This window comes from Antechinus flavipes, chromosome 2 (assembly GCF_016432865.1).
Source record: "Antechinus flavipes isolate AdamAnt ecotype Samford, QLD, Australia chromosome 2, AdamAnt_v2, whole genome shotgun sequence".
Taxonomy (NCBI): domain Eukaryota; kingdom Metazoa; phylum Chordata; class Mammalia; order Dasyuromorphia; family Dasyuridae; genus Antechinus; species Antechinus flavipes.
The window spans coordinates 608213678-608226689 of NC_067399.1; the positions used below are offsets into that span (position 1 = coordinate 608213678).

The 13012-nt window shown below is 41.4% G+C and overlaps 1 protein-coding gene across 5 annotated transcripts in view; it reads left to right on the top strand.

The window, feature by feature from the left end:
• Positions 1 to 200: 200 nt before the first annotated feature.
• The window catches only part of PCGF5 (polycomb group ring finger 5), a 151220-nt gene continuing 138408 nt past the window's right edge, over positions 201 to 13012 (top strand). For 4 of the 5 annotated variants that reach the window (XM_051981627.1, XM_051981626.1, XM_051981628.1 and 1 more), the window contains exon 1: positions 203 to 612. The gene's annotated coding sequence lies outside the window, so the exon portion shown is untranslated. Of the gene's footprint in view, positions 613 to 13012 lie in introns of all 5 variants that reach the window. The other variant, XM_051981630.1, reaches the window with a different exon arrangement.

Consider the following 13012-nt stretch of genomic DNA (forward strand, 5'->3'; position numbering starts at 1 on the left):
AGGTCGGGCAATTACAGGTGGGAGAACCATAGACACGTATAATGCCCGAAGTGGCAGGGACCTTAAAGGTCATCACTGTCCGGCCCGGCTCTTTCCCCGCTCCTCTAGCGCTCCCTCCCCACCCCGGTCCGCACGGATCCTAGTTCTCCGCCTCCTCGAGGCCGCGCTAAGCAGCGGAAAGCCAGCGGTGCCCAGCAGGGAGCCCAGGGAGCTGCGCGCTTGCTCTCAGGCCACGCGGGCAGCAAGAGGCAGTGCCCCAGTTTGTGGCCAATCAGGGAGTACGGGCTGTGCCCCGAGCCGGGCGGGCAGCGGTGCGTAAACAAACCCACGGAAACTCCTCCGCCCCCTCCGCGCTCCCTCGCTCGCCCCGGGCGCCTCGGGCTCCGCTCTTGCGCGCTCCAGCCGTTCGGAGTTCTCCCTCCTTCCCCTGCCGCTAACACACCCCAGTCCTCCTCTTCCTCCTCCCGCAAAACTCCTCCGAGCCACTGTTCAGTTACCTACCGCCTCCCCACGCGCGCGCGCGCGCACACACATCCACACACGCAGGCACACACACACATCTACACACATCTACACACATACACACAGAGATCATGGCCTTTGGAGAGCAAGGTAAGGCAGAAGCGAGGTGCGGGAGCCTCCTTCGCTAACTGGGGCGGGCCGGGAAGTTTCTTGCGTAGTTTTTTTTTCCCTCTGCTTGGGGGTCTGCACTGGGGGGGCTGTCTGGAGGGGTCGCCTAGGGCTGTGGCCGCGGGGCTACCGGGCAAGGCTGGGCAGGGCTGGGCCGGGCCGCGCCGGGCAGGGGGTGGGGGGAACAGGCTTCCGATCCGCCCGTCGTCATATGTCACAAGTTGCCCCACAAGCCGGGGGCCGCAGCGGGCTGCGGGGCCGGGAGGGCGGCAGCGGAGGGGCTGCAAAGTGCAGCTGTGCCGGCTGCTGGCGGCCACTAACTTTCTCCTCCGGGAAGATCGCCGTTCCGCCTCGGCCGCCCGCGGCCGCTGCCCGTAGTTGTGACCGGAGGGAGCCCAGGCGATGTGTTTGAAGAAGCTGACGCAGTTGGTGACGCTCGCAGCTTCCTGATGAGGGACCGGGAACAGCCGCACATTCACAGTGTTGGGTAACAAGCTCCGCTTTTGGCCGCTTCCCCCGTTCAGGATTGTTCTAGCAACGCGCCCCGGCGGCTAGTTAGGGAGCCGCGGGCCCGTGTCCAGAGCATCTGTTCCCAGGGTAATTATCTCGGGCTAATGTGCCATGGCAGCGCGGTTCGCTTCCGTTTTGATTAGCTCGGATTATTATATAAGATGTCACAGGAGGGAGGGAGGAAGGCAGGCAGAGGGGGAGGGAGAGCGGGCAGGCGGGCTAGAGGCGCGTAGCGAAGGCATTTTTTTTTCCTTTCGCAAGTTGTGGGGGAGGGGTACGGGGAGGTAGCAGGCGAATCGCTTGGGGCTGAGGACCTGGGGACCCACCTGTGTGCCCTCCGGCGCCTCTCCCTGGCGCATCCCCACGTGCATTAGCGGTTGGCTGGGGAGGGGGAGGGGAACAAGAGAAGGAGGGGAACAGGAGGAGGAGGAAGATGGTGATGATGCGTGCGTCTATGTTTGTGTGGGTATGTGTGTGTGTGTGTGTTTTCTAAGCGCTTGTGCGGGAGCCGAAACGTGCCCGGTACCCTCCCCGCACCTTCTGCCCCCTCTATTCGAGTCTCTCCGGAGGTGTGTGCACCTTCAAAGCTTAATTTAAATATTAAGAAATCTGCGTGTGCGCCCGTATAGTACGTACGGAACGTGTGGCCGCTCTCAGAAAGACGCGTGAATGAATCATCGGCTGCCTGGAATGAGCGCGGATGATTCACTCGGGCGAGGTGCACACACACACACACGAACATACACACGCGCTTGTACACCGTGTGTGCCCTTATTGACAGTGAAAGCAGAAGAGAAGCCTCTAAGAAACGGGGGCAGGGGGTTGCAAATCTTCCTGAAGTCTGGTTCTTGGGGCGGGGGAAAGGAGCCCTTCTCAACCTCCAAACCTTACTCTAATTCCCTAGGGCGTCTAAGTGTAAGTTACCTGATCAGGCTCACAGTTAGACCCGGGCTTAATTACGGTCCGAACTCACTTGGTTTAGCTGCCCTGTCCACACCATAGGACTCATGTGGACCAGTCTGTTTTTCTCTTTCTTCTGGGAGAGGTGAAGTCATTAAGAAAAATTCGAGGAAATAATTCCAGCAGTTCTGCTAACTTAAGGAGTTAGATCATTAGTTGAATCAAATAATTTGCTTTTCGACTTCTCCTCAAAGGATTCAAGTATACACTTCTTGTCTTTTTCAAAGGACCTTATTAGAATTGTCCCCCGCTTACGATATGCCCCCTCTCTTCCTCCTGTCCCCTTTCTCTCTTTTCCCCTCTCTCATCTGTCTCTATCTCACATTCTCTCTCCCTTTCTTCCCGTTCCCTCCCTCTCTCTCTCTCTTTTTCTCTCCCCTTCCTTCCTCCCCATCTCCCTCTTTCATCCTTTCCTCCCATCCTCTATCTCCGTCCCCTTCTCTTCCTTTCCTCCCTCCTTTCTTTCTCCTTCCCTCTTTCCCCCTCTTCCTCTCTCCCTCCTAATTTCCCTTCTTCCCCCTTCACTCTCTCTCATTCTCCTTCCCTCCCTCCCATCTTTTCTTCCCTTCCTCTTCTTCCCTCCTTTTCTCCTTCTTCCCCTTCCTCCCTTCCTCTTCTCCCTCCTTTTCTCCTTCTTCCCCTTCCTCCCTTCCTTTCCCTCCTTTCTTCCCCCTCTTCCCCTTTATTCTCCTTTCCTTTACCCTTTCCCCTCTTTGTCGCTCTCATTTCAGTTAAACGGTACAAGTATACTAGCTAATACTCTTGGTTGTGTCTGTCTTCTCTTGAAGGCCAAAGCTAATCTCACATATAGAGAAATAAATGTAGAACTTGGTTGTCTTTGTAAATCCTTGTTCTTAAGTATTATTAGGGGTGTGAGTCTCTGTGTTTCAACATGACATTTTCTGCTTCTGTGAACAGATGGCATCTGTATTGAGTGTATGTTAAGTAATCAGACTTTAAGATGCTCTGAATGATGGAAATCCTGAGTTTAGAAGGAAGCCATTTAGAAGTTTGCTATTTTGTACAATAAGGTTTAGCTTTTAATTGTTGATTGAAAGTGATACAGAAAGTTCAGGAAGCTTAAGTGGGATCCTGAAAAATTCAGTTCTCCTAGTGCTATGCTATTCTTCTTTGGCACTTGTATATTTACGTTATTTTTTCCCCCTAAGATACCGTGCCCAGATACTGTTTCAGTACTGGGGATAGCTCACAGTAGATAGGCAGCATTCAACACAGTTTATGCTTTTAAGAATCATAGATATTGGGGAGAAAAGAGGTGTGGGGAAAGCACTTGAGCTGAAATCAGATGACCTGGCTTTACATCCTGGCTCCATAACTTACTCATTTTGTGATCTTGGAAAAGTCATTGAATCTGTTTCTTCACCTGTATAATGAGCAGTTTGGACTAAATGAGCTATATGTATTTAATCTATCATCAATATCTACTGAACTTAATTGACACCAAATAGGATGAGTATTTCTTTATATGAAAGATTTTAAAAAAACAAAAAAAAAAAACCTCAAACTTATCTAGCAAATCTTTGAATATTTCATTTCATTTTTTGCCCTAAAAAATAATTCTAGATTGAATGAAAACAAACAAAACCTCACAAAATTTCCATGTACACAGCAGAATTGGGAAAAGTAATTGTGAAGACACAAATCTGTATTATGGACCTCTTTTTTTAAAAAAGTAATAAATTTATTTTATTTTCAAAAGCTGTCCTACTTGCCTGTGGTGTTTTGTTTTGTTTTGTTTTGTTTTGTTTTCTGATCTTCAGTCTTTTCTGCAATTAAAAAATGCTTCAGTGACCATCTTTATTTTCTCCTTTATTTGGTTACTCTATTGCTATCTGTAGTCTCTTTTAATCCACAAACACCCCATACAAAAAAGAGACATGCAATCATCGTAACAAATAGTCAAACAAAAAAAAAAATCCATAAATTTGCCAAGTTCAGAATGTATGTTTGATTCTCCATCTTGAACTCCCATTCCTCTGTCCGGAGATAAGTAGAATACTTTCTCAATTCCCTGTGGTTTAAATCTAAGGTAGTGATGTCATTTTGGTCCTCTTTGAGAAGAAAAGACAACCAAGTCACCAACCCCATCCCTGGAGCTGTGGATGATCACTGACTGAATTCTTAAGTCATTCAAAGTTATTTGCCTTAGGATCCTGTTGTTATCATGTAATTTTTTTTTTCTGGCTCTATTAATTTCGCTCTGCATCAGTTTATATAAATCTTCCAAGTTTCTCCAAAACTACCATCTCAAATAAAATAATATTTATAAAGTGTTTGACAAAATGCCTGGCATGCAGTAGATCCTTAACAAATGTTTCTTCCCTTGTCTCCCTCCCATTCCTTTTGCCAGTGCTCTAGATGACCTTAAATCATTCCCCTTACCTCCCTAGCCACCCCAGGTCCTACAATCTTATAATTTTTGAGATATTTCATTCATGAATCCAAGCTAAAAAGCTAACATAAATATTTCATTGCTAATAATTTAAATTAACAGCAGGATAGATTTTAAAAATTATACGTGTGTATGCACATATATTTTACAATGATTTTAAATGTTAAACTTAGGTTAGAGTTTAATTCAAAATGTATATGACTATTATTTTATTGATATAAGTATTATGTTTGATGATGGAGAGTGACTCTATCCATGCCTGTCCATCCTATATGACTTTCATATAAAAACTGAAATAAATAAGATTTGATATTAAACTTCATAATTATCAGAGTAGAATTATAATTCTCTAGATTATCTATTAGTATACCCACACCTACAAATGGCTACCCAATTTCCAGATTATTTTCTTGCCTATAATCTTCAGTGTTTAATCGGTGAAGAATTAAAATTGGCTAGTCTGTGGACATTAAGCTGTCATCTCTCTACAGCATTATCTTTCATTAAATCTCTGGGCTTAGGAAGAATGTTTACTTCTTTAGATGAACTTGTTTAACTAGAGAATTGTTTGGGAATTGACAAAGCAGGAAAGCTCATCCCAGTTTCTCTTGCTTTTATCAAGGAAAAAACAAATTAAGCTGCTAAATCAACTGATTTATTTGAAAATGTTTATGGTAACCTGATTTTAAATGAATTAGCTTTCCTTTTTATATAGAATAGAATGATTGAAAATTAGAAAATAGATATGCTTATTTTAATTGGCACAATTGCACATGAGACTGTACTTATATTGAAATAATATTTAAACCAGAGTCAGGAAATCTGGGTTTTAGACTTGGCCCTGTCACTAACAAGTTAACCAAACATCTCACTGGGATTCATTTTTCTCATCTATACAATGAGGGGTTTGGATTATATGATTTCTGTGACCCTTTTAAGTTCTAACATTCCATGAAATCAGTTAAGAACTCCTTTCAGATAGTAAAGCAATTGAAATGAGAAAGTAGATTATATGGTTTTTCTAGGCTGGCCATGTGATACTTGGCTAAGTAGAAAGAGGCAAATAAAGTGAGGGAGAATTTGGTGAACTTGCTATTTGTTTTGTTTTGTTTTGTAAGTGAAAAAAAGTTTAGTTATATAGAAATTGAATTTAATTCAGACTTTCTTGATCATTGGGGTAAAGAGGAAGGGAGGGACATTAACATGAGGATGTCAAGATTAAGTGGTGGCAGGATTAAAATTATGTTAGCTAATTTTTTAGTACTACTATTATTATAGTAAATAAGTACAAAGCAATGCATTGTAGGAAAGAGTACTAAACATAAGGAGAATCAAGAAAGCATCTGAATAAGAGGGAGCCCCTGAGATAAACCATAAAAAGAGCTAGTGATTACAAGAGGTAGAAGAAAGGAGTATTTGGGAAGCAGCTTGGGCAAAGGCTTGTAAGTGGGATGTGGAATGTGGCTAGTTTGACTACAAGATAGTGTGGGGAGACAGAGTGGTACAGGGAGGGAGGGAGGGGAAGAGAGACAGAGACAGAGTAGATAATGTGAAATGATTTTGGAGAGTGTAATGTTCTCGATTGGTTTTCTGGAGGTCTCTGGACTAGCCTTCATTTCAGTTCAGTAATCTCCAGGCGAATAGCCAGGTGTAAAAGTCCAAATCCTTTATTATCTCCTTCACAATCTAGTTTCCTTGTCTGGGGCCTGGGCTAGCTTTCTTAGAGGCCTTCCAGAGTCCTGGTTTCAGGGGAGAAGCTAAGGAGGAGAGCCCTGTCACCATAGTGGCCAGATTTCAATAATGAATAAATTTAAATTCCAATATTTCACATCCATCATCTCCAAATCCAAGATGAGAAGATGGTATTTTATCCTATTGGCACTTGATATATGGGGATTTCCTAAAGTTTCTTGAGAAGGAAATTTATGTGGTCAGATGTGTTTTAGGATGAACAATTTGGCATTTTGTGTTGAGGATGGTTTGGAGGGAAGGGAATTGAGAAATTGGGAGGTGATGGGGACCTACTCTAGGTTTATAATGATCTGCGTATAAATATGGGGATGGCTATGAATATAAAAAACACTAAAAATACAATCATTAAGACCTGAAGAGTTTGAATAAGGGTGACTGAGAAAAGTTGATTGTACATTGTACAGAAATAAACAAGTTTGGAAGAGGGGTATGTTCAAGAAGGAAAACATGTATGTTAGGGACATAATAAGTTTGAGATGTGTTAGGATTCTTACAAGGTGCTAAGTCACTGGAATTGATAGAGATGAGGCTTATGTACTTAGTACTTATAGTTCACACCTTTAAGAGAGCATATATAAGGAGGAGCGCCCACAAGCCCACTCTCTCAGAGGTGGAGTCAGATTTATTCCAACTTCCACCTTTGTGCTGGCTGGGGACTTTGGGAGATTCAGAGCCAGGATTCAGTCGAGGACATTCACACGTCAGAGGACTGGCTGGAGGCTTTAGATTCAGAGGGAGCTAGAGGCAGAAGCTGGGAGAGACAAAGAACTAGCTGCAAAAGTGCTTGGAACCAAGGAGAGAGAAGGCCTTCAGAAAACTAGCGGAGCCCCAAGTGAAGGAGATAAGATTTTGGAAGAGACAATAAAGGATTTGGACTTTAACACTTGGCTGCATTTGAGGTGAGTATCACTTTGAACTGAAAGGAAGGCTACCTGCCTCCAGAAGCCCCCCAAGAAACCTACTCCCAGAGAACATTATAATTTAGAGAAGAACATTACAGAGATGCTAAAGCACATCCAATTAAAGACAGCCTGGAATTTAAAAGAGAGATAAAGGCTGCAAATATATAACTGTGAATTTTTTATATAGGGAGATCAATTGAATATGGGAGCTGAGATATCATCAAAAGAAAGATGGTATAGAGGAAAAAAGAGAGAAAGGAGGGTCTGGGATAAAGGCTTGGGATATTTACACAGAAGAGGTGATAGATACTTGGATGAAGAAAGAGCAAAGTATTTTGAAAAGGAATATCAAACATGTAGGAGGACGGTCACAAAAACTCAAGACAGACTATTCAGGAGAAGAATATCAAAACCTTTCAGGAAATTGAGGCAGAGGAGAAGTAAGAAAAAATATTGGAGTTATAAACAGTGATAACCTTGGAAAAAGCTGTTCTAGTTGAGTTGATTGGCAGCCAAACTTCAGGGCATTGAGAAGAAAGTGGAAAATGATAAGGTATTTTTCTAGGCGTTTGACTGTGAAAAGAAGAGTATATGAAGGATGATAACTGAAAAGATGAAGACTTTCTTCATTGCAAGGAAATCTAGGTTTGTTTGTAAGCATCATATACAGAGCTACTGGGTAAAGAGAAATTAAAGATTGAGAAGGAAGGATTAGAGGGGAAATCTTCAGAAGGAAATGGAAGTAGATAGGAGCAAGGTGTGAGTTGGATTTGGCTTTGTCCAGAAGAAGGTCCAGAAGTTGTGTATGGCTGTGGGGGTTGAGCTATGGTATTAGGTTGAATTTTATTTATTACTATTTTGGTTGTTTTGGAATTTGCTTGAGGTTTATAGTTATGTGATTAACAGGATTAATCTTAAAGATATCATAAAGCATATGAAGTATGTTTTAATAAGTCCTTTTTGGGCAGAAGTAGAAGTGGATGATACCTTTTTACCAGAGAGTAGAACAAAAGAGGTGAGAACAAGGTTTGGTAGTGGGGAATTGGGAAGAAAGCTCACAGGAGGTGGCTTCTGTTTTGTTTGCCAAGCAGGAGGGCACAGGGCAGGGAAGGTGGGGCAGTGAAAGGAGGGGGATCATCAGAGTTCTTGCTGAATCCCCCTAAACAGTTTTTTTTTTTAAATACCCCAAAGCAGATTTTGGAGCAGCAGAGCCAACAAAAGGATGAGGTAAATCCGGGTTTTGACCTAAGACAACTGAGAATGTGGGCAAGAGAGATCTATCTCCTCAGGGTAACATTGGAGCACAGACCAGTGGCTCACAAACCATTAGTGGGCCTTGGGGCAGACCGAGCTGGCCGTGGAGGTTTCTGGAGCTCTCTGCTGGTTGATAAGAGGGTTGGACAGCTGATCAGAACGGGGTCTTTGTAGACACTGGGGGCTGGACTCTGTTTCATTGTCCATATGTGGTTCTTGGTGACAACCCCAGGGTGATGAGGAGCATCAACATCTTGTGAACACAGGAAACCCTGCCCTTTCAGGGCAGAAGAGTGCTTATGGTGCACAGGCCAGGAGAGCAGTAAGCGTACTTCTCAGATCATACTACCTTGGAAAAACTGAAAAATTACAGACCTGTCCCATCCCTCTGCCTCGAACTAGCTTTGAAAACAGCAACATGAAAAACCTGAAGTTTGGGACAGTGCCCTCTCCACTCTCGGAGTAGAGCCCAACTTTAACATAAAGTTAAAAGTTAAGAAATAGGCTGGAAAAAGATCAAAGAACAAAAAAGAACTTGGCTGTAAAAAACTACTGTAGTTACACAGAGGATCAAAACATACTCAGAAGACAATGTTCAAAACTGCTACATCAAAACCTCAAAGAAAAATGTGAATTGGTCTCAGGCCTGAGAAATTCCTGGAAGTATTTTTAAAAAAATTTTTAAATTGAGAGGAAATATTGGAAAAAGAAATGGTGATGCAAGAAAATCACGAAAAGAGTCAATAGTCTGTTAAAGAAGGCGCCAAAAAAATACTGAAATAAGGCCTTAAAAAACAGACTAGGCCAAGTGGTTAAAAAAAAAGAGCCACAAAAATCTACTAAGGAGAACACCTTAAAAAGCAGGATTGGTCGAATTGGCCAAATTCGAGTGGTGGGGAGGTGTTACAAAGGTTTATAAAACTGCATACCCTTTGACTTAGCAGTAGCCCTATTAGGTCTGTATCCCAAGAAATTTTTTTAAAAAGAAAAAAAAATCTATGTTGGGGGGACAGAGAATAGCTATTTTTGTGGTGATAAATTGAAGGGGATGCTCATCAATTGAAGAATGGTCAAACAAGTTGTGGTATATTGTTATGGTGGAATATGATTGTGGAATAAGAAAAAGAGGGTGCTTTCAGAAAAAACCCTGGAAGAACTTAATTAACTGGTACAAAGTATAGTGATCAGAACCAGGAGAAACAGGTATACAGTAACTGGTAACAGTGATGATCAACATGAATGACTTAGCTATTCTCAGCAAGGTGATGATCCAAGACGGTTCCAAAGGATTTATGGTGAAAAAAATGCTGTCCATCTCCAGAGAAAGAACAGATGGAGTCTGATTGCAGATTGAAGGATACTTTTTAAACTTTATTTTTCTTGATTTTTTGTTTGTTTTTTTGGTCTGTGTTTCCTTTTTCAACATAATTAATATGGACATAGGTTTTGCATGAGGGTGCCTGTATAATCTATATCAAACTGCTTGGAGGAGGAGAAAGAGAAGAGAATTTGGAAATTAAAATTTACCAGAAAGAAGATGAATGTTAAAAGTTGTTTTTATATATAATTGAAAAAAATAATACATTTATAAAATTTATAAAATGGTATAGGTAGGTTGGTGAGAGAAGAGACTGGACATGGCAAAATATGCATATAAATTCTTGTTATTTGGGAGGCTTAGGCTAATGGCTCAAGAACAGTGTGCTAAAATGACTTGCCACTAAATCCAGCACTAATAAATATAGTGATTCCCTGGGAATAGAGCCTAAGAAGATATAAACCAGATTGGGTTGGAAATAGTGGGCAAAAGATAACAGAACATCATCATTCCATAAGAAATAATCAATGGAGAAGCATTAGATCTACATAAACTTATATAGAAATAAACAAGGAAACACCATATACAATGACTACAACAATGGAGAAAAAAACAACAACAAAATGCGGCAAAATTATAAAGAACAAACATATCTAAAAAGAAGAGATATAACAAGACCCTCCTACTACATCCTTCTGCAGAGATGGGAGACCCTGATTCATATTTTAGACTTTTTCAAAGTACTGAGTTGTAAATATTTTTTCTTTTTCTTTAAAAATATCATTAATTTTTTTTGTCTTTAAAAATATCATTAATTATATGACATGGCACTCTGGGAGGAGGGGAAGTATATATTTAGGGAAGCTACTACATGCTAACTACATGCTAACTACAGGGGAATTGAACTTGTGAATGGCTGTTAAACTTTAAAAGAAAGAAAAAAGCACCAGGAAGAGTTGGTTTGGAATAGATACCCAGTAAAGACTTTGCTATACTTAGAAAATGAGTTAATAAAAATATTGCCTTGAAACAATGAGGCCTTATTTAAAATCAGCATACTTTTCTGTTTTTTTTTTTTAATAATAGTTTTTTATTGTTGAATTTTTTTTAAGCATCTCCATAGCTTCCCTAAATATATACTTCCCCTCCTCCCAGAGTGCCATGTCATATAATTAATGATATTTTTAAAGACAAAAAAAATGATATTTTTAAAGAAAAAGAAAAAATATTTACAACTCAGTACTTTGAAAAAGTCTAAAATATGAATCAGGGTCTCCCATCTCTGCAGAAGGATGTAGTAGGAGGGTCTTGTTATATCTCTTCTTTTTAGATATGTTTGTTCTTTATAATTTTGCCGCATTTTGTTGTTTTTTTCTCCATTGTTGTAGTCATTGTATATGGTGTTTCCTTGTTTATTTCTATATAAGTTTATGTAGATCTAATGCTTCTCCATTGATTATTTCTTATGGAATGATAATGTTCTGTTACAGTCATAGAGCATAATTTGTTTAGCTGTTTCCCCATCAGTGGACATCTATTTTATTTCCAGTTCTTTGTCAACCAATCAATAAAAATATATTAACCACGATATACCAGGTACAATGCTAGGCACGGAAGATACCAAAAAAGATCAAAAAGGCCCCTCCTCTTAAGGAACTCACAACTAACGGGAAAGACAACATGAAAATAACTGTATAAACAAGATATACACATACACACACACACACACACACATTATTTGGAAATGATCAACACAAGAAAGGCACTAACATTAAAAGCAATCAGGAAAGACTTCAGAGATTTTCACTGAAAGTTGAAAGAAAGTGAACAGGGTAAACTGTTAGAGAGTATCAGGTGAGTCAGTGAAAAATCTGGGAGTCCCAAGAGGAAATATCTTGTTTGAGAGGGCAGCAAGGAGCCCAGGGTCACTGGATGGCAGAGAAGGAGAAGAAAGAAGCTGGAAAGGGAGGAGGAGGCAGCTTGTGAAGTGCTGTGAAAGCCAGACAAGAGTTTTTATTTGATCCTGGAAGTGAATGGAGTTACTGGATTTGATTGAATAAAGAAGTGATGGATCAGTTCTGTCCCTCTGGAAGATCAGTTTTTAACAGTTGGAGCGGGGAGAAACTTGAGGCTCTTCTCTGGATTTTTCTCCATATTTCTTTTTAAGGAGGGGGAGATTCTCTCCAAAGTCTCTTCAGTTGGTGATTGTGTCTTCTGCCTTCTCATCTGCTGCTGATGAGCAGCTGTGTAAGTAAGAGGTCATTGTCAGCTTTATTTCTTATCTAGCCTTCTTCACTGGCTGGGGGTTGGTTCAGTCAGCCTGTGACCTTACCAAAAAGGCCAAGCTTCCTCCTGCATCCAGGCCATCACCAGTGGTCCTTAACCTGTATCTGGCCACCGGGCCTGGATGGCTCTGGAGGAGAAAGTGTGGCTGTTGATCTGGCACAGCCCTCCCCCACTTAAATCCACTTCAATTGCAGGTATCACCTCCTTGATGTCATGGTGCTCTTTTAAGAAAGGAGAAACCATAACTGCAGTGATTTCTGATGCTTCTTGTTTCAGAGTCTGTCCTGTGATTCATCTCTAACTCAGGTTGAAAAACATGGACTCCACAGTTCTATCATTTGCAACATAAATATGATGTAATTTTCCCATAATCTCCAAATAGTTCTTTGATTTCTACTGTTCCCAACTGTATTTTTAAAACCTGACAGCCATATTTAAACAAGCTGATTAGCAATAATGCCTTCAAGCCGCTTTTTCCTTGGTTTCTGGGCCTCTGAGAACTGCTTTAACACAAGTAAGAGGATACTTCTCTGAGGGACTGTTTTATGTTGGTCTTGAGAAGAGTCTTGAACTTCTTTTGAATAAAGAGATAAAAAAAATTTAGTGCTTACTAAATGCCAGGCTATGGGGATGAAAATTTAGGGGAAAAAAGGCAGACAGTTCATAACCTCAAGGAGCTTTTACTCTAATGGGGGAGAACAGGCAGTGGAGGGCTATGGTTAGGGAAGGTTCTACAGTCAAAGTATTTCCCCTTCAGCCTGTGGAGGAGATGATCTGGAAGTATAGTGACATTAAGCTTTGGGAATTAATTAGTACAGCTATTTGTTAGAGCAGAAGGCTGATGGCCAGAGACATAAACTTCCATTTTCTGCCCTATTCTGAAATTAGAATGTATAGAAAGAGGTAGTACCTTGCAGGCTGACATGGATAGAGGGAGAAAACCTCAAAGGGAGAAGTTGTTGAGTGTTGGTAACTAACGATGGATCT